This window comes from Euprymna scolopes, chromosome 40 (assembly GCF_053919585.1).
Source record: "Euprymna scolopes isolate OS-2025 chromosome 40, ASM5391958v1, whole genome shotgun sequence".
Taxonomy (NCBI): Eukaryota; Metazoa; Mollusca; class Cephalopoda; order Sepiida; family Sepiolidae; genus Euprymna; species Euprymna scolopes.
In genome coordinates this window covers 10,057,882-10,079,813 of record NC_136521.1, presented here as the reverse complement: position 1 = coordinate 10,079,813, position 21,932 = coordinate 10,057,882, and positions in this window count along the sequence as shown.

Here is a 21,932-nt window from a genome sequence, read left to right as displayed (position 1 = left end):
ATAAATATTTGTATATATTATAAGAAAATAGAAAATATATTTCTACAGAAATATATATACGAGGGGCGTGCAACAAGTAATGCCACTGACCCACTTCCCATAGCAGTAGAGCAACGAAACTTGGCACAGTTATTAGTCTTTCTCTACATAGGAATCACCCAGAGTTATTCATTTCTCCCATTGTCTGATGCAGCTCTGGAGACCGTTTTTGTAGAACATCCCAGGTTGGTCCTCCAACCACAACCTGACTTCAGAAATCAAGGCTGCATCATATAGGAAACGCTTTCCTTTCAAAAACGACTTCAAGGTCAGGGGAGTAGGGAGGATGGTGTAGGATTTCATAACCACACGCCCGTGCTTCTGATCGGGCGTCATGCGAGTTGTGGACCGGAGCGTTGTCCTGCAGGAGGAGGGTACCTTTTCTGATCTTGCTCCGCCTCTTGATTTTGATAGCTTCCCTTAATTTTCTCAAAAGTGAAGCATAATAAGCTCCTGTAATTGTGGTACCCTTTGCCAGGAAATCTGTCAACACTACTCCATCCTGGTCCCAGAAGTCTGTGACCATGACCTTGTCAGCGGAGGGCTACACCCTTGCCTTCTTTGGAGGTGGTGAGTCCAAGTGCTTCCACTGCATTGACTGGGCTTTTGTCTCTGCATCATAGTAATGGACCCAGGTTTCATCCTGTGTAATCAGCCTTTTGAAATACTTTGACTCATCTTCTTGGCACATCTCCAAATTCATCGTCGAACACTCGACGCGTTCTGGCTTCTGGAATGGTGTGAGCAACCTGAGAATCCATCTGGCAGACACCTTATGCATATGCAAATGGTCATGAATGATAGTTTCCACAGACCCTTACTAATCCTGACATCTTGGGCTATTTGGCGAAGAATAATGCGCCGATCTTCCAAAATGGCAGCCTCAACTTGACTGACAGATGCCTCATCAATGGCAGAAGGGGACTACCAGGTCTGGGAGCTGTTTTCACAGACGTCCGGACATATTTGAATTCACTATGCCAGCGTTTTACAAGGTCATATGATGGGGCATTATCACCATAAATTTCTTTCATTTCATCAAAAGTCTCCTGTGGTGTGCGTCCTTTCAAATACAAAAACCGGATCATTGCTCGACATTCAAAAGGCTCCAGTTAACACATGACTCAGTTCAAACACCTGTAAAACAGAAACCATAGTTATTTCAGAGCTGTAATTTGCCACATAACCCGTAGATATATAAGTCATTGCATATGCAAAATTTCAGATAGATCAGACAACTGGAAGTGGGTCAGGGGCATTACTTATTGCACGCCCCTCATATATATATTTTTGTTTATCTATTAACTTACACACACACACACACACACACACACATATATATATATATATATATGTATATGCGTATATGTGTTTGTGTTTACGTTTGTGAATGGTTGTCTATTTATTTCTGTAATAACGCAGCATTTTCACTGCTCTCATTTTAACATTTGAAGAATTATTAATTTAATCGGACATCAGCAAGTCATTTCATAAAACCATGCAGGCTACTCAAGAATAAGTAATAATTGGTAACGACGTTTTTTAAAAAATAGAGCAGCTCAATAAAAAGTTGTTTGCATTGACTTGAAAACGGCAATTGGTAAGTTAATAGGTTAAGTTTAATTGTATGCTTTTGATTCTAGAAAATTTAAGCTTTTTTTGCGCCTTCGTAGTTTAGGAAAACTCGTTGTTCATTAAAGATTAAAACGGACATACTATCAAATTTAATAAGCGTACGGAATACTTTAAGTGCAAAAATATTTCGAGGTGCATCTACACTCTAATTAAGAAATTCGTCAAACGAAAAATTGATATAAAAAAAACAAACAAACAATTTCTCACCTAGCAGTAATGGAGTACAGGGTGGTCAAAAAGTCAGGTAACATGTTAAAGGTAGAAAAAACAATATGATCCATTATAATCTCTATTCGTTTAATATTATTTGTTTAAATATTTGAGTGTAATATATAAACTTACCCCTCCTGATTTCTGGCTTTGGGGCTATGTAAAGGATAGCGTTTATGGCAAGAAGCCTGATACAATAGCGTCTTTAAAGTTATTTATTGAAGAGGAGATTGCGCGGATATCAGCTGACATGATTACACGTGTTACACAATCAGTGGTTAATCGCTTCCAGCGATTGATAGAGAGAAATGGACGACAATTAACAAAATAAACATATTTCATGTTTGTTTCATTTTATATTTCAATGTATGGTACTTAAATATACGTGTATTGCTAATATCGTTTTTCTTTAAAATGTTACCTGACTTTTTGACCACCCTGTAGATTTTCATGAACGAATTTTCTCTGGACGAGTTTCTGTGGATGAGCCTTCCGGGCACCGCCGAAGCACCTGCCCCTTTTACTCCCTTTTGAAGAATACCCTTTACATAGGAATGTATTATAGGCATGTATCCTACCAATACTATATTTTTGCCGTGCTTTTCTTTTTTTTGCATTTGAGCACCTGCCATGAGAAAGTTCTTTGCACGTCACTGGTAAACATTACGAGAGGAAATTGAACATGAGCGAATATTTCACATCAAAAAGGATATCATGGCCCGGAGGCAACTCGAGGATAAGGGTTAATGAATGTAAGGTGGTCGTGTAGTAATCGTTAATGATGTAAATTGGGTACAATTTGATTATTTTTGGGGGCGGCTTGACAAAAACCTATTTACACCCCCCTCATATATATATATATATAACAATATCTGACGAGTTGGTGAGGGCAGAAAATTTATATGGACACATGAAATCATAAAATTGCCATCCCATAAACGAAACGGCTGTAATGAAGAAATCCAGGATGAAGTAAACAAAAGTTACAAAAATGAAAAAATGTAAGTCTTTGAATTTCAACAAAGTTTTGCACCATATATGCTCTGCACCTTTAAAATAGATACATTAAGCTTAATTCGAAATTAACGGTGATTAGGTTTTCATCATAACAATCTCAACCCGTTAAACGAAAACGGTATACAGTGAAATTAAGAATATTTCAAAAATAAACATTTATATATATATATATATATATATATATACATATATATATATATATATATATATATATATATATATATATATATATATATATGAGCAAGCAGTTAATAAAATATGTTAAAAACACTTTGAAATGAGTTGAAAACATATTTAATCTGAAAAGGAAACACTAGATAAATGGATAGTCCTTAATCCGCGGAGTTTTGAAGAAATACTCTCCTTCTCATCAGAGGGTAGGAATTAGCAAAATGCGGGATTGGATTTTGCATGGAGAAGTATTTGATGAAACAACAAGTAAGTCAAAGATCTTACTTGAAAACAAAATAAGTTAAGCAAAGGGAATATGGTAAAGAAAAAGGTGATTACACATGAATGGATAGCCTGGTGGAAGACATATATATATATATATATATATATATATATATATATATACATATATATATATATATAAATAAATTATTTTTTGAACTTATATTTTTATTTTACTTTTTTAGGAACTTCCTGTCAATGTGTTAGCAGGCTTGGAGGTATCTTTCGTTGATTTTTAAATTTAACGATTGACTAGCAGGGGGACCCGACGTGGCCCGGAACTGAATGAGAATCAACGAATGGTTCACGCACTCATATAACACTGTCATCCAAATCGGGGAACTCGCCCATACGCGCACGCACGCACACGCACGCACACACACACACACACACACACACACACACAAACACACACACACACACACACACACACACACACACACACACACACACACACACACACACACACACACACACACACACACATACATATGTATACATTAGAAAATATATACACATTTAACGTGTGTTTTTACGGTAATCAGGAAATTTATAAAGAATCGGAATCAGTAAGTGTATCGGAATCGGGAAAAATATTGGGATCGTCCTATTCCGATTCCGATTCTTTATAATTTTTTTAATATTTAACTATAAAGTTGTTGGTTAGGGCGCTGGACTGAAAGACATAACGTCCGGGTTTCGAATCCCAACAACAGTGAAGCTATGCTGAAGAGGAGTAGGGCTCCGAAATGCGCATGTCTGTAGGTTATTGTTAAAAAGAAAATAATAAATAAATAAATAAATAAAATACGTCCAAAATAAAAAATGGACGACTTTCTAAGAAAACCACCGGATCTCCAAGGCGGAGACGTTAACCTCAATATCGTTTAAAAAATCAACAACAAAAACTACTTATATATATATATATATATATATATATATATATATATATATATATATATATATTTATTTATTAATATACACTTAGGAGTCACCACTTATCAAGGCCCGAAGGTCACTCGAGGATAAGTTTTAATGAATGTGAAGTGGTAGTGTAGTAATCGTTAATAGTGTTAATTGGGTAGAATTTGATTATTTATTGGGATGGCTCAACTGGAACTTGTTTACATTGGACTTGATTGGAGTCTAGTTACAGAGAGTAACATTTGCTATAGTTATTCCCCTCAAACAAAGTTTCTCATTGTCTAAATGAAATTTTAATTCAGGAAAACTTTTTATACCGACCTGATAAATACTTTAAACATGTATACGTTATGGCTTTACACATGTGTGTGCGTGTGTGTGTGTGTGTGTGTGTGTAGGTATACGTACGTGTGTGTTGTGTACATGTGTGTTAATTAAAGACAAATAGTTGTATCAGCACTTAAGTCTTCCCCCCCCCCATCAACACGCTGTATTAATCTCCGAGGTTATGCCCCTCTCCTCCGTTTTTCTTTCGCATCTGAAAACCCCAAAGAAACGCCGCCAAATTTCGAACCGATGGTAAAGAGATTAAGATTTTTCGCGGCTTTCTTTTCATGTAATCCTTTGCAGACCGCCGCCGCCGCCGCCATGAGGAGGAAAATGGTCTCTCCCTACTAAGTCGTTGTCTTCACCATCCCCCTATCTTTTTTTAAATCCTGCAAATAGATTTTTTTAGCGGTTTAAACTGGTTAACCCTATCTATCCAGCGGGAGGGATACGATGAAATGGATAACGAGGCAGACTAGGTGCGCCAAGTTCGGAAAAAAAAATCTAACTGTAATATGTAAAAACAGAAAAATCTCCAGAAAACTGCTAGATTTCAATCTTTTCGTATCCCATATGAAATCTATTACGTATGTACATTAGCGATAGAACGATTCCGATAGAATGACCGATTCTGATTCTTCTGAAACCAGTACATATTTAGTAATGAGTTGTTGATTTTTATTTTTATTTTCAAGTAACTATGAAAAAAAGTACAATATATATTGTTTTAGGCATACTTGTCCACTAACACGGGGTTCGTCGTCTACGACTAATCAGAGTGGCTGAATCAAACGAGATTCGAAATCGGGATCTCTTGGCAAGAAGCGTAAACCTCTTTCACTAGGCTATCTCGAAGGACTGCTGAATGCATCGCGATTTACGTAGATATTATTTATTTGTTTTTTTTTTTCGCGATACTTTTTGATCGAATTCAATTGTTTATACGAAAGGACATTTTACCTGAATACGAGTTGGGAATAATTTTCCTTTTGATCAATTTGGTACCTATATATATATACTAGCAAAAGTACCTTTCGTTGACTGAGTTGAAAAACAGCCTACAGAAAATGGACTCTGATTTATGAAAGCATGATAGGTTATGAAAAGGAAGGGTTGTGAAGAGATAGCTTCAAATTTGGGGGTATCAAAACCAAAGCAAAATATGATGAAAGTAAAAAGAAAATAGATAAACCCCATGATTTATTATACCATACCTTTTTACAATATTCTGTGGATCTATATTAAAAAACCTTGTTAAACTTTGTGACATATTTCCATTCTATGGAGGTCAGGCGCGAACGAACACCCTATAATTTTATTATACCGTATTTCTTCAAACTAAAACATAATTATCAAAGTATACTTACGCAGAGAGATATGAAATGTCTTTGTTAAAGTTTGTGCCTATTTCCATTCTATGAAGGCCGGGCGCGAACGCAGACCCTAACCATTTTATTATACCATCCCTATTTACGTTAAAACGTACTTATCAAATATTATTATGTACATATATATATATATATATATATATATATTTATATATATATATATATATATATATATATATATATATATATATATAAAACACCTGTAAACGTTTTTTTTTTGTAATTTTTAATTTTTTATTTCCATGCTTTGTTGACCAGGCGCGTACGCAAACCCGATAATTTTAATGAATCATCATTATGCCAGATCAAACATACCCATTCCTGTGTCTCGATACATCTTCTATCATTATATGTGATCAGTTTTCTATAATAGTAAGCCATATAGGAGCCTATTCCTGACCAGACGCACACAAGACGTTCAGCTTTTATATATATATATATATATATATATATATATATATATATATATATATATATATATATATATATATATATAAATTTAGGTTTTCAATTGATATTTATTCAATAATGGACCAGTTTTCATACCTAGCAAAACGGACGAGTTTTCTATGGAGGACTTTTCCGTGGATGAGATTTCCATGGACGAGTGTCTGTGGACAAGTTTTCCGGGCACCATATATATATATATATATATATATATATATATATATATATATATATATATATATATATATATATATATATATATATATAGCACTTTCCTAAAGAAAAATTCGACTAATCCACTATGTCTCTCTCTACTATTAATTTAATCTACAATGTTTAATGTGGCGCAGACAATTATTACATCAAATAATGATTAAAACAGTTCAAACGATTCCAGCTCATTTATATCCTAAACAAATTGTAACTGCCAAAATAAGCATAAATGCCCACTAAAAATAACTATATCCATAAAGATGTTATATACTCCTATACATTGAGTAATCAGTAGATACTTTTCTTGTAAAGAAAACTTCCCACCTACATGAGATAATTCACAATGATTATAACATTCATAATATTAATAAAATAATTAGAAGAAATCAATCAGCAATATTAGCAAAATACTCAATAAACCTAATAATGACAATCTATGTAAATTACCCAAGAATTTAATAAACTAAACTCTTTAACTCTTTCACACTGTCTTTTGTCCAACGAAAACAAATATATCGTGACCTTACATCAAGTGGCTTCATGCTTTGTCTCAAGCAATTCGCATAAAAATGAATTATATTAGGTCCCTTTCAATATGTTTTTAGACCGTTTTGTGCAGGCATTTAAAATTGCCGTATACTCTTGAAATTCGGTAGGTGCTTGGTATTCATCCTCTGAGATAATTAACCAATTTTTATGACGTCACGTTAAAATGAACAGTTACATCAGGAATTGGAATAAGCCTCCCTAAAGCCTGATTGTCACAGCTGGTGAATTTAAAAAATCCATCCTGGACGTGAGGAAACTTTTGAACGATATGCAATAAAATTTGTTTTAAACATGGGAAAAATGCCACAGAAAACTATGAAAGGATTCAAACTGCTTTTTGACCATCTTGCATGAATCAAGCATCAGTTTCTGAGTGGCATATGAGATTTAAATAGGCAGAGAGTCTGTGCGAGATGATGAGAGTTATGGGATGAGTAACCAAATCAAGATTTTCATAGAAAAGAACCGTCATGTGACTATAGAGACAATAATTCCACAATTTGATGCCAGTGTGGGAACTGTGCATACAATTATTCGGAAGGAACTGAAGATACGGAAGATTTGTGCATTGCACCAGTTCACAACTCCATCCTTGTTACAGACTATTTGACTAGGATGGTCATCAAGGCAGTTGTTCACCCTCACTATAGTACTCATTATAGTTGCTCATTGTGACTTTTGGTTATTCCCTAAGCTCAAGGGAAACCTGAGAAGCTGTCGCTATGAGACAATTGAGGAGCTGAAAGAGACTGACAAGGGTCATTGACACAAAACTCACATAAGAGGACTACCACAGGGCCTTGCAGAACTTGTTGGAACGGTACAACAAGTGCATCGCAGCCGGGGGAGATTACTGTGTGCTACCAATAAAAGTGCCTATATAAGTTTGGAAAGTTATTGAAGCTACCTGGTATACATATATATTCGTAAACGTAAAAAAGCTAGGTTCTATACAACAAGTTTGGAAAGTTATTGAAGCTACCTGGTATATATATATATATATATATATATATATATATATATATATATATATATATATATATATATATATATATATTCGCAAACGTAAAAAAGCTAGGTTCTATACAACAAGTTTGGAAAGTTATTGAAGCTACCTGGTATATATATATATGTGCAAACGTAAAAAAGCTAGGTTCTATACAAGTTTGGAAAGTTATTGAAGCTACCTAGTATACATATATATTCGCAAACGTAAAAAAGCTAGGTTCTATACAAGTTTGGAAAGTTATTGAAGCTACCTAGTATGCATATATATTCGCAAACGTAAAAAAGCTAGGTTCGATACAACAAGTTTGGAAAGTTATTGAAGCTACCTGGTATACATATATATTCGCAAACGTAAAAACGCTAGGTTCTATACAACAAGTTTGGAAAGTTATTGAAGCTACCTGGTATACATATATATTCGCAAACGTAAAAAAGCTAGGTTCTATACAACAAGTTTGGAAAGTTATTGAAGCTACCTGGTATACATATATATTCGCAAACGTAAAAAAAAGTTAGGTTCTCCTGTAGGTGGCGGCTCTCTGAAATACTTTTGCATTTCTCTCGTTCACATGCTCCTATTCTGAATTCGTAGTAGGGGCCCGATATCCGTAGAATTTCTTTTACCTAAACAATTAACAATATGTTTTTTTAATGCTGACTATGTTTCAAACTGGTCTAAATTATTGCGCAGTAAAAATAAATAAATTAAAACAAAAAATCAGATTTCTTATTTCGAATTATTTAATCAAGCAAACCTTCAATTTTTTACTTGATTACTGAATTTAAAAGTTATTCTAACAATTTAATAAACAAACATATCGGAAAAAATTGAATTTAACTTGAAAATACTGTGAATAAAAGAAATGGCCACATTCAATGCTGCTAAGACTGAACTTGTTTCCCTCAATAATTACAAGAAACCTCTGCCACCAATAGCAATAGCGAAAGATTCATTAACTGAAAGTACTTCTTTAAACTCCTCGGCCTAACGATAATAGGAAATATGAGTTGGAACAATTAAATTGAAAGCATTGCCAGGACCGCTGCGATGAAAGTAGGCTCTCTCTACCGTGTTAGAAAGCTACTAACGCCCGAAAGTATCTTGTACCTCTATAAGGCCACCATTCGCCCATGTATGGAGTATTGTTGTCGTATTTGAGCTGGTGCATCTGCTACTAGTCTCTCGCCCCTAGACAAGGTCCAAAAATAGTCTCCAACCTGATAGGTCCTGAACTGTCATCTAAGCTTCAGCCTCTGTTGCACCGACGAAATGTTGCATCCCTCTGCTTGTTGTACAAGTATTTTAATGGTGAATTCTCTGACGAACTGCAAGCACTTGTGCCCCCACGACATAAATAATCTCGACAAACCCGACAAGCAGCTAAATCTCACCCTTACACAGGAGAGCTCCCTAGATGTAAGAGAGTTTTCTACTCCAGCAGTTTCTTCCTCAGAACCGCTAGTATTTGAAATTCCCTTCTGGGTCACTACGACCCCAACTTTACTGACATGCAGAAGTTCAAGTGTAACGTGAACCGACATCTTGCTGCCCAACTCCCTACATAGTATCCCAATAGCTCACGTCCTTGATAATAGCCACCGACACCAAAGTGGCAATGTATCTTATTTAGCGTGAAAATGTAATTTAAAAAAATAGCTTTTTAAATATAGTAAGTTTTGAAAATATATGCAACGATTAAGCTGTAACGAATCTTCCGAGATTAACCTCACGAACAACGAATCACCACGAAGATGAAACGCGGAAAATTCTGTGTGGCTTCATTGAAATACATATATTTTCCAAACTTCCTATATACAGGTTGTCCCAATAAAAAGTATATACTCTCTAAATGACCATAAAACCAACATTTATTGTGAGAAGGTAAACTTTCCTACATCAAAATACTGTGAACAAATAGAGCAACCAGCTAATTATCATAGGTGTTCAAATTTTTGGCGATTGTAATCCATGAACAGCTGAGGATACTCACTGATTGAATTGAAAACGTTTCTAATCAGTTCGCTTGGTATATTGACACATCTTCTTTCAATGGTTGCTTTCAATTCATTCATTGTAGCTCGTTTTGTGGTGCAAACCCTGTGTTTAACATCCCCACCCCAAATCGCAACCAAAAAAGCGAAAAATCTAGGGAACTCAAATTCGGTGAACGTTGACAGTACTCGATACTTCCTCTTCGTCCTAACTATCTGTTTCGTAGGTGACTATCAGGATATGCTCTTATGTCATGATGGTAGTGGGAGAGTGCTCACTCCTGCTGGAAGCGCCATTCTTTATTCCTAAACATCTTTTGGGAATGTGATATAGCGTATTCATGTAGCAAGTTGAGATAATTTAAAGAGTGTATACATTTTATTGGGACATCCTGTATATACTAGCAGGGAGGTGGGGCGTCCGGCTTTGCCCGGGTGTAAAATACGCTTAAATATGATATTTTAATTAATCCAGATTTCCTATATATTATTATAGAGTCGTTTTTCAAAAGTAAAAAAGTCCTTAGGTGCCATCAGCTAGAATCGAAACCATGGCATTCAAAGCTAGTGATGCTACCACTGTACTCACTATTGCGTATTGAGCTTTTTTTTAAAATTCGGTTTGGATTACATTTTCTATATACAAAAGCTGTTATTTATATTAGTTTGAGGTTTACGATTGTGTATATCAGGTAAACGCTACATCCCTTTATTAGTTATAAAAATATATATGGCAATTAAGCTACACACAATATTCCGCGTTTAATTCCAGTGAAAATTCATAAGCCTTATGCCTTGTTTTGCGAGACATACATACATACATACATACATACATTTAAATAGGCAGGTGAGATTTACATTATAGACTAGCCTGGGTGTCCGGCGTTGCCCGGATGTTTGTAGGTGTGTGTTGAGGATAAGCCTGACGAATTCTCACGACAATGAAACGCGAAATATTCTGTGTAGCTTAATTGCCATATATTTTTATAACTTACTACCTAGCTGTACCTATGTATTGAGCACTATTGAACAAATACTGAAACAAAATATTTTCATATATTAATTTATGTGATTAAACGAAGTAATCATATATATATATATATATATATATATATATATATATATATATATATATATATATATATATATATGATTAGTTTTTCTTTTTGTTAGAAAAGGAAATCCACCTGAGTGCTCAATTAAAAGGAAAATCCTAAGATATCCGAAAATTAAGAGCGTATTTATATATTGTATTTTGATGAGTATTGGCTGAAGAGCGCTTGATATGGATATCTAAAACAGTCCCAATTATCAGGCTTGAAACCGACGGTACTAATGGCTTGTCTCATCTAACAACTTGCTGTACACAAAATACAATATATATATATATATACATATATATATATATATATATATGTATATATATATATATACCCACACACACACACACACATATATATATATATACATTATTATATACATACATACACACACAAACACACACACATACACACACACACACACACACATATATATATATATATATATATATATATATATATATATATATATATATATATATATATATAAAAAAGATAGATAGATAGATAGATAGATAGATAAAGAGAGAGAAATAGATGAAGTTTTTGAAATTATTTGCAACAAATGAAATAGACAAAACTGCTATATTACCAATTGAACACATGCAATCAAGCCGTAATAGATGCAGTTCTGTTTCCCATATTCCCATCCTTAAAAGTCAATTTGATTCTTAAAACAATAAATTACGCTTGACTAACTGCCGACATATTTTTGTCGGCAGTTAGTCAAGCGTAATTTGGATAATTCAACTGAATTCCTTGATTGCATAAAATCTCACCAGAATAAAATCAGAAATGGCGAAAGACAAACAAACAAACAAAAACGGAATGAGTTTTCTTTTAACGATACCAAGATGAAATCCTTCGATTATTGGTCGACATCGATCGATAGCAGTCGAGGATCGTAAATTTTCAGGAATCACTTTTGTTTCGATTTGTAGGCGTCCGAATTTATTACTTCTTTATTACGAGATGCTTTCCAAGAGCTTCCGCGGACATTTCCGGCTTCCATTCATTGGTTTTATTGATTAAGACCACGAGGAGAGAAAATCCAACAAAGTTTATTGCATCACGCGTTTATTACGAGTTTCTCATAATAAAAACGGAATTAGTCGAGAGCGCCATTATAATTTACTATATATGTATGCACACACACACACACACACACAGACACACACACACACACACACACACACACACACACACATATATATATATATATATGTGTGTGTGTGTGTGTGTATAGTTACATATATATGTGTGTGTATATATATTTGTATATATGTGTGTATATATTTATATTTATATATATAAGTGTGTGTGTGTGTATATATTTATATATGTGTGTGTGTGTGTATTTATATATATGTGTATACATATATATATTCATATGTATTTATATGTGTGTATATCTATATCTATATCTATATCTATCTATCTATCTATCTATCTATCTATCTATCTATATATGTATATATATATATATATATATATATATATGCTCAGTCGAACACTTCCCATGAAAATAACGATAAAGCAGAGACAAACTCGCAACATCTCTTTTGCAGGAAAGAGAAAATGAAGCCCCCCACAAGGCTACGAAGTCTATTTTGAATTCTATCAAGGCAGGATAAGTCCTTTCTAGCAGCTCCTGCCCAAATGTGGCAACAGTACTCCATCCTTGGACGTGCCTTGCTCTTGTATAGATAGAGAATTGATTCAGCAGTGAGATATCTACTGGATCGATAGAAGGATCCCACCATTTTTTCAGCAGCCTTGGCAACGGATTTAATGCATGTTCCATTTAAGATCAGGAATAAATGTCAAGCCCAGAAACTTGTCAAAACATGAGACCTCCCCAAGACGAGAGCCATTCATTTCAATTGATGCCAGATGGGGATCAGCGCGTTGATGATGTAAAGATAAAAGCTTGGTTTTAGATGCATTAAAAGTAACAAGCCACCTCTTTCCCCAATGTACCACTTGATCAAGATGAGAGGAGAGATAATCAGAGAGAACTTGGTCGTTTACTGTCTTAGATGTGCTACCATAGATAGTAGTCATCAGCATAAATGTCTACAAATGATGTAAGGATGTGATTGGGAAGATTTGTTAAGTTATGATCTGAAATAACAGTAAGGGGAGACTTGATTTCATTCTATAATTTTAAATTTATTATTCTTTTTTATATTTATATCAGATAAATTTCTCATATTTTATATCAAATTTCAAAATGTATAACGATTATTTGACACCGGAGATATTCATAATCGTACTCTATTTCTAAAGAGGCCTCTGTCCCATCGACGAGATGTTGCATCCCTCTGCCTGTTCTACAAATACTTTAATGGTGAATGCTCTGACGAACTGCAAACACTTGTACCTCATCGACGTAATTACCCTTGACAAACCCGACAAGCCAGTAAGTGTCATCCCTTTACAGTGGAGATCCCTAGGTGCAAGAAAGCCTTTTACTCCAATAGTTTCTTCCCCAGAACTGCAGGTCTTTGGAACTCCCTTCCGGGATTCTGCTTTCCCAACTGTACTGATATGCAGAAGTTCAAGTGTAATGTGAACAAACATCTTTCTACTCATCTCCCTTCATAATGACCCTGCTAATTAAGTCCCTGATAGTAGCTCACTGTTTCAAAGTGGCACTGTGCCTTGTTTGGGGTGAAAATTGAATTAAAAAATATATATATATATATATAAATATATATATATATATATTTATATATAACAGATAAGAAATATTTATCATTGATATGTACCTAATATAAATATAATTAAGAATAATATAAAAAAAATTAAAATAATAAAATGTAAGTTTGGAATCAAGTCTTTTGCATTTTAATCTTTAAACCAAGTCATTATATATAAACGAAAAATGTTCATAAAAGGATCAGTGTGCTCTCTACAGTGCAATGTGGACTACAATGTATTGTGGACTAAGTCACTGCGGGGAGGGCTTCCGCGCGGTGCATCGCGTTGAGTTCCCAACTAGAGCAGGAAATCTAGTCAAGTATCATGCTTCAGTTGTGCACTAATGCGCCCCCTTCTTATCAAAGAACCTACTGTTGATTTTATATGTCATATATACTTGTAATGTTAGGTTGCGTAAGGTCTTAGCTTTGGTCAAAATCGCCTGTTCCTTCTTTCATCGGATTGTTTCGATTATCAGTTATTGATATATATTGAATACATTTCGGTATAAAAACTATCTAAGAACACTCCCAGGCACATAAGGTACATTTATGCGAAATCTGATTTGACATTTATGTAAAATTCGTTTATCGATATATATCGAATACATTCCGGCATAAAACCTATCTAACAACACTCTCAGACGCATATGGTACATTTATGTGAAATTTGATAGAAATTGGCTCAGCCGTTTTCGAGTTTATAGAGAACAAACTCACAGACACAGAGAGAAAGTTCCTTCTATATAATAGTAGAGATACGCAAATTAAATTAAAATTCTAATTAAAAAGTTATGCAGAATTGTTCAATTCTGGGAATGAATTTTATCCATCCATGAACCAATTTTCTTCCAGTTAATTTATAAAAGAAAATCATCTATATCTGTAGATTAATACGATAGCGTGTGTGTTATTTTCTGTGTCACACTTACATACGGGTCGTTTAATTGTTATGTACTTCCATTTCTTGTCATAAATGATTTTACCAAAAAATCTTCATAAGTTTTCATTTCGGTTTCGATTATAGCTGATTGCACTCAAGTCATTTAATTTTTTATGAATAATTTTATTAAGAATTCTTCATAATTTCTATTTCGGTTTCGATTGTAGCTAATGGCATTTAGGTCATCTATTTTTTTTTAATAAATAATTTTATCAAGAATTCCTCATAAGTTTTGGTTTCGGTTTCAATTATAGCTAATGGCACTCCAATAATCTATTTTATTTAAAATAATTTTATCAAGAATTCGTAATAGGTCTTGGCTCCGGTTTCGATTTTAGCTGATGATATTTTAGTAATCTTTTTTTTTTATGAATAATTTTATCAAGAATTCTTCATAAGTTTTGGTTTCCGTTTCGAAAGTTTGGGATTCGGTTTCGATTCAAGCTGATGAACCCAAGTCATATTGATATATATATTTTTTTTATTTTTGAAATTGCAACTTTATAATAGATAAAAATCGATAGAACATTAACTCTATAATAATATAAACGAAATTTGAAAGAATTAAAATATCATATTTAAGTGTACTTTACGACTGGGCTTTGCCGGGCGTTCGTACTAGCTTAGATATATATTTTTGCAGTTTTAACAAAAGAGCTACAATAATATATCAGGCTGTCTCCATTTACGCTGAACATCTACAGAATACCAACATCAATATATTACATATGAATAAACGCCCTGTGGCATTTCCACAGGTCCTGCTAGTTGCAACTATTACAGCACGTGTTTTTATTTCCTGTACTATTTTATTGTTCATTATTGAAAGAAGCAAAAGTTAATATACAGGAAAGAATTGGTAAAACAACAGATGTTCTCAAATACCTGACGCACCCTGCATATGTTGAAAAAATAAACACAAAGGTAACCACATTCAACCATTAATTTGGCATAAAACACTCACACTACGTAACGGAACTAAAACGATTATTTATTTTTTAATAAAAAGTATAATCTATATTATATTCCTCTTTGTCTGTCTATTCCACTTTTATCGGAAACTACTGGGCCAATCTGGCTGAAATTTTGTTCGGACCTTTGTTACGACGAGTTGCAGCGAATTGATTATTATAGTATCCGTTTGATACGCGGACGGTTAGAAATTAATAGAATTTAATTTAACCATATTCAACAATCAATTTAGCATGAAGCACTCATTCTAAATCAATGGGCTATAACTTTTGCCGTTTCTAACGGACATAAAGGTCTAGTTATTTTTTATAATATAAATCTCACTAGTCTGTTTAAATGTATGTATGTATGTATGTATGCATGTATGCCTATAACTTTCGACAGAGGCGACGGATTTTCACGAGATCGGTATCATTTTGAAGCTCGACCTTTAGGACAACAAATATCGAAAAAATGACCCAAAACATTAATTCCTTCACCCTCAACTTAGCACTTTTCTACAAGAAGTGGTCGCTTTTTTCGAAAGTAATCCCCTCTTATCGATTGACTAGCCTTGATTTAAATCTTCGCCACTTCCGGTTTGGCGATGGACGCAACGGCAAAGACGTCAAGTTTCTTTTTTTTTTTCACGTCCTTTTCTTCCTTCGCGGTACGGGGTCGAACCTGCCTGTCTATTACCACTTTCTTTCTTTCTTTCTTAAAAAAAAAAAAAAAAAAAAAAAATTTAATAACTCAACACACGCATCCAAACACCCAGGCAACTCCGGGCACACAGACTAGTCTTTAATATTTTACCAACACAAAATAGAAAGACGAATTGAGATGGACGAACAAAAACGCGCCTACTTGCTTCTCTGGAGGCGGGAAGAGGGGTATGGAATTAGCGTCGCGGTGATGCCTGTCAAATATGAAAAGCGAAATAGTAAACAGTATTTTTTATGAATGGATTAAGAATTTACGACGTCCGTAAAGATAGAAAACAAACTGATGACTCACATGATAAAATATAAATAGAGAAAACTAGCAGACGTACATGGCTTTGCCCGGTATTATACGTAACGTTAAATCTCTTTAAAAATGAAGTAAAAAAAAAAAAAATCGAAAACAAACTAAGACATGTGCATACGAGTAATACTTTTTTTTTTCTTTTTCAAAATAGTTCACTTCTTGTGCGTAAAAAAAAAATTACTCGACTTGAGATCGAAACCAGAATCTTAAGACAGTGAGTAAAGTACGATAACATTAGGCCAGCTTGCCATAATTTTAAAAGTGTTTTCAAACCAACTTATTCTTAGGAAGCTGTCAGGTGAACAATTCGCGCATGCGCAGTCGTGAAACAGTTGACAAAAAGATAAAAATCCGATGACCTCTAGTACCTATTTTTCAATTTGTACCCCCCTTAACAGACGTCCCCCCCCCGGAGGAAAACCGATTACAAAAGTTTTCGACAAGTCTGAATACCCTATATACCAAATTTCAAGTCTGTAGACTTAGAGTTATCCTCTCTCTCTCTCTCTCTCTCTCTCTCTCTCACACACACACACACACACACGCACACACACACACACACATATTCTCACTTTTACAGATATATAGATTTTTTCTTGAAAAGAAAAATTGTTTCAAAATTTAATTGTACCTATTTACTATGCCTCCCCACGGGACAGAGTTAGACACCAGGGTCGTTTTTTAACGTGGAGAAAAGGTACAAAAATAAAAATTGTCTTAGTCGTGAAGGACTGCTCCTCCACCGAAAGAGAACAAGAAATGGAAGTGCAGCATCTGAAGAACAGATGGTATTTATTTGCTCCCCCACCGAGCAAATTAGGCACAAGGCAAATTTTTAATGTGAGGAGTGAAGGGAGGTGGAAGGGAAAAAGGGGGCCAGCTCCCGAGAGGTGGGAAATGGGAGCTGGTTAAAGGTCAGGTATGTGGGGTTTCCCCCATATCTGGTCTTTGCTCGCAGTATCTGTCGGAACAGATACTACCCTTTGATCTTGACCAAAAGGCCAAGTAAAAATTAATTATAATTAATAATTAATACACATGTTATTAAGAAATAAATTTTAAATTTCGTTATGAATAAATATTAATTAAAAAAAAAAATGACCAAATGGGCGCTTCTACATTATTGGGACCTAATATTGGGAAACGTAATACCTCATATTTTTAAGATGATTAAATCCAAAAATTCCGAAAATCGATAAGGTAGAAAATTATTTATCAATGAAAAAAAAAATAATAATAAATAAATAAAATTTGATGAAAACGATCGCAAGACACAGAAGAGTTCAAAAGGGAGGTAATTTTCCATTTCTATTTAAACAAGGTGACGGTAATTTTTCACTTGCCTACACGATTAAAGTTGTTCTTTTTTAATAATTCGGTAATATTCAGGTAATTTCGACCACATAATTTGGAAGCTACCATTGTAACTTATTAAGATTAACAAAAAAATCAGTTGAAATCATTGGTTTTTTATCTGAAAACTCCATTTATCGACTAGAAAATCTTGTCCAAATAGTGTAGAAGTGACGCCAAATTATACAAGATTTTTTATGTTGATTTACCTTTAAAGATATGAAGAACACTTTCGCCCATATGGGAGCATTTTCTAACGATGCTTTTCTTTTTTGGTCCCTCGACAAAAGGAGGGTGGACCTGTAAATTCACCCTTGTCCGTTCGTCCGTTCGTCCGTCTGCACTTTTTCTTAACAACTACGCCTTGAAATTTTTTGAAATTTTGCACAAAGATTAAACATAATATGAGTAAAAATAAACAAAACGGATTTTCCGGGAAAACTCCGGTTGTCCCCGTAAGGGTGCCGTTCGGTTAAAATGGTTAAAATTGACACTTTTGTACTTATTAAAAAATAGTGATACCTTGGATTTTTATAAAACTTTCTGAAAAGTTGTAACTAACTGATTTCTATATAATTTTGTTTGTCTATACTTCGCAATAACTCTTGGGTGTGCTCCAGAGGCTTTTTTTAGGGCTAATAAAAACACTCCATTTTTGGAACTATTTTACCATAGTTGTGCAAAATTTTCTGTGTATGTCTATTTAGCAGTTTTGCATGGTGCTGAACTCAAATTTAAATATGTTAAGGCGTTGGGAACTTTTGGGGCTAAATGAGGGGAGGGGCAAATGATGGACTTAGTCATTTCTTTCTTTTTTCTGCATGGGGCAGAACTCAAATTTACATATGTTAAGGCCTAAAACTGCACTGTTTGTTCATTTTCACCAGGATTTGACGTCCTCTGGGGACTTTTCGGGCTAAATGGGGAGAGGGGGATGCTGAACTTAGTCATTTTTCTATGCCTCGTTCACTGTGCACTCAGAGAGGACCACGCATGCTTCACTTGTTTATTTTATAAATCTTTTTTTTGGGGGGGTGTAAAAATCTCTCTGCGTAATAACTCTACTTTGGGTGTTACATGGACAGTTTTAATTTTTTTTCAAGTGCAACACGTGACAAAGTGGTTATTTTATTCATCTATTTTATTTATTTATTTTCATTTATTTTATTTATTTATTTATTTATTTTATTTTTATTTATTTATTTTATTTATTTATTTATTTTTTATTTATTTATTTTTTTTTTATTTATTTATTTTATTTATTTTATTTTTATTAATCTATTTTATTTATTTTATTTATTTATTTATTTATTTTTTATTTATTTATTTTTTATTTATTTATTTTATTTATTCATTTATTTTTTATTTATTTATTTTATTTATGTTTTATTTATTTATTTATTTTTGTATTTATTTATTTATATTTATTTGTTATTTATTTATATATTTTTTATTTATTTATTAATTTTATTTATTTATTTTTATTTATTTATTTTATTTTATTTATTTATTTTTTATTTATTTTTTATTTATTTTTTAATTTATTTTATTTACTTATTTATTATTAATTTTTTTATTCATTTATTTATTTATAATATATTTTAAGTTTACCATTTTGATTACCTTAGTAAACTTATTGTAACTTTTATTATATATATATATATATATATATATATATATATATATATATATATTGAAATCACTAATATTCATTGGGTACACTCTCAAATTAAATAATTTACGAGACTCAAATAGGAATCCATTCCTGAAAAAATATCGTTCGATCACGCAAACACCTATACGTTTTGTCTTCGGATAAAGAACTAATTGATTGAATTGCAACAATGTGTATCAGAAACTTCGTGAAAATAGTGAATAATTCCACCCCATCTTTCCAAGCTTATAACTCCTCGAAAAATGTAATTCAAGCCCTAATTTTTTTTCAATTAAAGGAGCAAGGACCAAGGTTTTATTAAAAAAAAAAACAATGTGTTTTTTTTTTTAAAAGGTTTTAAACTTCGGACTTTACTGGTAAATTTCTAAAAAACGGATTTTTTTTTTGTTTTAAATTTGAGTATATTATTTATTGACCTTTTCTCTTTAATTTGTGATATATAAAACTATTCAACATAAATTAATTATTTACTTTTTAATAAACATTTCAAAATGAGAGGCGTGAATTATTCGACCCCCTGTCTTTCCAAGCTTATAACTCCTCGAAAAATGTAATTCAAGCCCTAATTTTTTTTTCAATTAAAGGAGCAAGGACCAAGGTTTCATTAAAAAAAAAAAAAAAACAATGTGTGTTTTTTTTTAAAAAAAGGTTTTAAACTTCGGACTTTACAGGTAAAGGATTCTTTTTTTGTTTTAAATTTGAATATATTATTTATTGACCTTTTCTCTTCAATTTGTGATATATAAAACTATTCAACATAAATTAATTATTTACTTTTTAAGAGAAACTTGAAAATGTGTGACACTTACACAAATGGGGGGAGGCGTGAATTTTAAAAAAACCGTTTGTCTAAAATATTATATTCGGTTTATTGGAAAGAACATAAAATTTCACACTGACCCTGAAAATATCGTAAAAATAGAATCAATAGAAAAATTTTGATAAATTTTTAAAGTTTAAAAATTGAAAAATATTGAGTTCGGAAAATTCATTACTGTTAAAAAATAAAAAAATATTTCTATTACTTTTAAAACAACTGTAATAGTTTATTTTGGAAGTATAATCCATAAAGAAAATAAATAACCCACTTTTAACAGAGAAATTGCGAGATTTTTATATTTTATTTGCAGTTTCGTGTTAGGGGTGTCAAAAATTCCTACAAAAATTCTGATACACCTATGCAACATATCTTTCTTTTTATTTTAAATTGTTTCATTGGGTGCACGTTACACTTGAAACGATTTACGTGACTCAAATAAGAATTGATTCCTGAAAAATATCGTTCGGTCAGGAAACCCTACTCGTTTTGTCGTCGAATAAAACAAAAACTAATTGATTGAATTGCAACTGTAATGATAGCGCTGCTCTTTCGTTTCAGTAACTTTTATATAGACTCTTTCGTTCCGGTTTCGTGATCTAACTTTTGTATGCACTCACGCATGCGCATAGCAATTAATCAATAAAGCGGGCGCCATTATTCAGTTCCCTTCTTACCAACCAGACACACGTGTTCCTACAAACGCGGTGATTTGTTGCCGGTTCTAGCTGCTCCAAAAATGCAGCAAATGTTATTTGTGGATCCTTGCGATCATCATCCGACATCGACCAACTATTATACCGGCGTAAACCTTCTTCGCCGGTCGCGAGAAGTATTAGAGGGACTTTATCCTCGTATTTCGTCGCTTTGACGGTGAAGTAAAGTTCCATTCGTTGTCGAAATAGTTTGAATAATTCGGCAATACATGCCGAGCCCCAATCAAAACTAGGGACTTGTAATGAAATTGTGGCCATTACGATAAGAAAGTGTGAAGAAAAAAGGTACAGACAATTTGTGTGGCGTGAGAGATAAAAAAAAAAATAAAATCGTTTTTTTTTTGCTCGCTGTTTACCCCTCTCTCTCTCCCCCTCTCCCCTCTCTCATTCTCTCTCTCTCTGGCCCTGTCGGTGGGGCATTAGAATACGCCGACTGTCCCCCTG